This window comes from Mauremys reevesii, linkage group 18 (assembly GCF_016161935.1).
Source record: "Mauremys reevesii isolate NIE-2019 linkage group 18, ASM1616193v1, whole genome shotgun sequence".
NCBI classification, from domain to species: Eukaryota; Metazoa; Chordata; order Testudines; family Geoemydidae; genus Mauremys; species Mauremys reevesii.
Window position 1 is genome coordinate 33,559,629 of NC_052640.1, and position 4,522 is coordinate 33,564,150.

At 55.4% G+C, this 4,522-nt stretch overlaps 1 non-coding gene across 1 annotated transcript; it reads left to right on the top strand.

The window, feature by feature from the left end:
* Positions 1-927: 927 nt before the first annotated feature.
* Positions 928-999, top strand: TRNAQ-CUG. Its single transcript has one exon. It is a non-coding gene; the product is annotated as a tRNA-Gln (tRNA).
* Positions 1,000-4,522: the final 3,523 nt, after the last annotated feature.

Genomic DNA, 4,522 nt, shown 5'->3' on the forward strand with positions numbered 1-4,522 from the left:
ACCTGCAGCCCTAGTTTCCTTTAAGCAAATGGCTTCTGCCAATCAGTTTGCTCTGCAGAAAATACAATTCCTGCTCAGAAGACACTGAGGTCCCCTTGCTTTACAGAGAGCAGGGCAGATTCCACAGATCTACCAGGCTCTGCCCTCCACCAGCTGCCTGTGTCAGGAGGGGTCAGGCAGAACCCAGAGAACTGCCCTGACTCCCCCTCAGTCTTTGCTCCCCAAACCACCTGTGTGCTCACCCTCTTCGCTGTGAGACTCAAACCCTGCCTGGCTTGCTGTATGCTGGTGTGGTTTTCATCTGTCACGTTGATGTGCATGTGGGTCCTGTGTGATTTTGGTGGATGTCTTGCATAGTTCTGTGTGCATGGATGTGTGTATGATTTTTGCATTAATATTGTTTTTGCTTTGTATTCTTTTGATATGTGGGTTTTGTGTTTCCTGTTGTGGGCTTTTGCTGTATTTTTGGTGTGGATTTGTTCTTTCTATATTTTGTGAGGTTTTCCTTTTGTGTATATGGCTCTGTGTGCTGTGTGGGTTTGGTTTTGTTATGTCTGTGTGGGCCTGTGCAGTGTGTGATTTTCTCATTCTCTGTGTGCGTGTTTGTCTCTCTGTTTGTATCTTCATGTGTAAATTCACTGGAACTTTTCAAAATCTGCACAGCTTTGCCAATTTTCACCAGGAATTTTTCTCCATTAACAAATTCTCACTTGTTCCCTACCCGTTGGTTGTTCCCTACCCGTTGGTGACCATTGCCCCAGGGGCCTGTCAGTCTCAGGGTCCTGATTTCCCATTGGCCCTTCCCCCTTCTATTGGGACTGGGAACTAGCCAACCAAACCCCACTAAGTTTTAGTAAAGGGCCAACAGTCCCTTACACAAGCCAGCCCTGTGAGAGTCTCCAATGTCCCGAGAGAACAGTACAAGCTGGTCCCATGGTGTAACGGGCAGCACTCAGGACTCTGAATCCTGTAATCTGAGTTCAAATCTCAGTGGGACCTTGTGTTAGCTGGTGGTAAAGATCTGGTGCTCAAAGTGCTTTCCTGTCTCCAGCTATACAAAAGTGGGTCATTTCCCTCCTGCTGGTTAACTCCTTTCCCCACCAGAGCCAGGTCTTTGGTGGGGGTTTAGAAGTGGCTCTAGTGGTTGGGATTCTCGCTGCTTCACCTGATGCCCACAAGTCTGGTGCTTGTAGCCACACTTTTCCTCTTGCTCACATGGCACTTGAAGAAAGCAGTGCCAGGGCCAGGCTTGATAGGCAGGAGGGAGGCAGAGTCCCAGGCTGGAGCCCAGCACACCTCTCCTCCTCTGGGCACCTGGAGCAGAGGCGGCTGGTGCTGACAGCTCCGAGGGAAGGCTTATAAGCCACAGAGCGACTGAGGGCGGGGCTAGACGAGGACAGGACCATGCCTATGTGTGGCCAGCAGACAGGCAACAAGACTCCCGGCCAGCCTGCTCCCTGCCATGCCAAACCCCACTGAAGGCCACCCGCAGACCACCATGCGGGGTGGCTGCTGATGCTCTGTGTCCAACATCAGTAGACGGTAGGAAAGCAGGGCCAGCCCCCCTGGTGGGGCCTCTTACCGTTCCCATACTCCATGCTCACTTTTGCAGTGGGGCAGGAGATGTTATCCCAAGAGGCTTTTCTCCAGCTGGTGAGAAGCAGAGAAACATCCAGGCTCCCAAGGCGCTATGTAGCAACCCCCCTCAAGCACAGGGACAGAGGAAACTGCTCCACACGCTAGCCCGGCAGCCGTCCATTTCCTTTGGGAATTCAGGAATAGCAAAGGCTAGACTGGAAGCACCTGGGGCTCATGCCCCAGCCTTTGTGACATCCAACCCCAACTCCTTCCCGGGCTCTAGCTGAAGGCAGAGCATTGGCCTGAGCGGCCAAGAAGAGGTTCCAGATTTGAAAGGAGCAGGACTTTCAGCACGAAGGTAAAACTGCATCAACACAACCACAAAGGGACTTGACCCCTCAAGTTCTTAATTCAAAGTCAGGCACCTTATCCGTTAAGCCATGCGGGCGCCTTCTCCATGCGCTTCTTTGGAAAAGGTGGACACTGTGTTTCTTGGGTCACCTATTGAGGGGGGGCGAGACTCTCTGGCACAAGAAGTCGAGTTCCCAGTGAGATGTGAGACTTAATTATACGGGGCCAGGTGCAGGGCTTTGACAGGAGGCTCAGGCATGGGGGATTGGGGTGCAGCGGACGGACCGGCTGTCTAGCTGTGGAGATTTAGTCGCACTGAGGCACAGGAGGGAGGAGGAGGAGGAATCCTGCTGACAGGCAGTGGCTGTGCAGAAAGAGGAGGAGTTCTGGGGACTTTCTTTTGCCGCTCTTTTGCCTGCCTGCTCACTCCTGTGGTGAACGGTGAAGATGCTCTTAACAAGCCCAGGTAGCTCAGGTGGTAAAGCATCAGGCTTTTAATCTGAGGGGCCAGGGTTCAAGCCCCTGTCTGCGTGCTCAGCTTTTAAGTTGCCTTGTGTTCCAGGAGCCAAATTCTGTTCACAGCCACATGCGGATTCCCAGAAGCTGTGGCCATTTCCTGGAAAGGCTCCTTTCCTTAGCAATCAGGAGAGAGGTCACATCCACAGGAGCAGGTGTAGAAAGCACAGTCTCTGGCTGCCAGGAAGCGGTGTGCCAACATAGTGTTCTCTACAACTGCGTTTAGATCGGGATAATTTACGTGGCTCAGCACCCCCAGTTCCAGCACCTCTGCCCAGGCAGCTCCCCCAGCCTGACACACACACACAGCCCCTGCATCCTCCTCAGCCCAGAGGTGAGCCCCCCAGCTGAGTGGGGAATCAGAACCCCCCGAAATTACCCTGGGACCAGCATGATCTGCCTCCGCCCTGCCCTGCTCTGCATGTATTCGGAGTGAGTCGGTTTCCCTGTCCTGCCATGTGTCTCTTCTCCTCCCCAGTTCCTTCCAAACCACCCCATTTCCCCTGCACCCCGGGCTGGGTCTCTGCCAACCCCTTCTCCTCCTGCCCCCAATATCTCCCTGCCCCTACAGGTCTATAGGGCTGGATCCTCCCTCCCCTTCTCCCTCAGTTCCTGCCTCTGGGGTCTATGGAGATGGGTCTCTCCCCGCCATCCCCTCTCCTGCCCCCCCATCTCCCGCTGCCCCTATGGGTCTATGGGGCTGGGTCTCTCCTCATCCCCTTCCCCAATATCTCCCTGCCCCAGGCTGTGACGTGCTCTGACGGGTGCAGGGGCTGTGCCCTGTGCTGGGGCCAGCGCCGGCTCAGGGTTTTTGCCGCCCCAAGCGGCAGGAAAAAAATCTGTGATCACAATCGGCGGCAGCTCCACTGCACCACTTTCTTCTTCAGCAGCAATTCAGTGGCAGGTCCTTCCTCCAAGAGGGACCGAGGACCCGCTGCCGAATTGCTGCCAAAGACCCGACATGCCGCCCCTTCCTGGGCTGCCCCAAGCACCTGCTTGCTGAGCTGGTGCCTGGAGCCGGCCCTGGCTGGGGCTGTGACGTGCTGGGACCTGCTCACTCCCCGAGGGCAACTCACTCACTTGAAACCAGCAGGACAGAAGGTGTCACGTGTCCATGGGCGGGGCTATGCAGATGAGCAGTGTCTGGCGGCAGTAGGGAGAGCAGCGAGATGAACCGAAGGAGCCCGGCGGAGAAAATTCTCTGCGTGTGGACAGAATCCCACCAGTTTTCTCTGTGTTGGGGGGGGGGGGCAGATTTCATGATATCATAGCCCCTGGGGGAGGGGTTTGAATCATAAGTCCAAAGTGGGAGAACAACTCCCCCCACTTGTGCTCAGTCTCCACTAGGGGGCTGGGCTGGGATCACTAGGGAGGGAAGCACAGGGAAAAACAGTTTCCCCTATGGAACCCAGGAGTCCTGGATCCCAGTTCACTCCACCCCCAGAGCCAGGGATAGAACCCAGGGGTCCTGGTGCCCAGCCCCCTCCCTGCTCTGACCACTCAACCCCACTCCTCCCAGGGTGGTGCAGGGTCACTGGGTCTGTGTCTCAGCTCAGCTAAGGGCCTTGACTGATTTTCCCAAAGTGCTTCCTTCTGAATCCATCCGACGAAGTGATTCACCCATGAAAGCTCATGCTCCAACACGGCTGTTATTCTATGAGGAGCCACAGGACTCTTTGCTGCTTTTACAGATCCGGCACATCTGCCCCCCCTGCCCAGTCACTGCCCAACCCCGTGTGGGGGCACCAGCACTGTGCCGGGTCGTGATGGGAAATTGTCCAAGCTGGCCCAGGAGAGACGTGTGTGTCCCTGCTGCCCCTGCTGGTGGGGCTGAGCCCTACTCTGTGTGTGTGTGCATCTGTGACACTGTTTGTATCAGTGTGTTGCTGGGCTAACCACTAGGAAATGGCTTTGCAGGATTTTGTATTCTGCAGCAAGTCACACACACACACACACACATACACACACTCTGACGCACAAAGAGACTCACACAATCGCAAGAACACTCAGACACCACACACCCAGAGGGACATGCTAGCCCAACCCCCAAAGAGCAACAATCACCGCCCCAGCCACA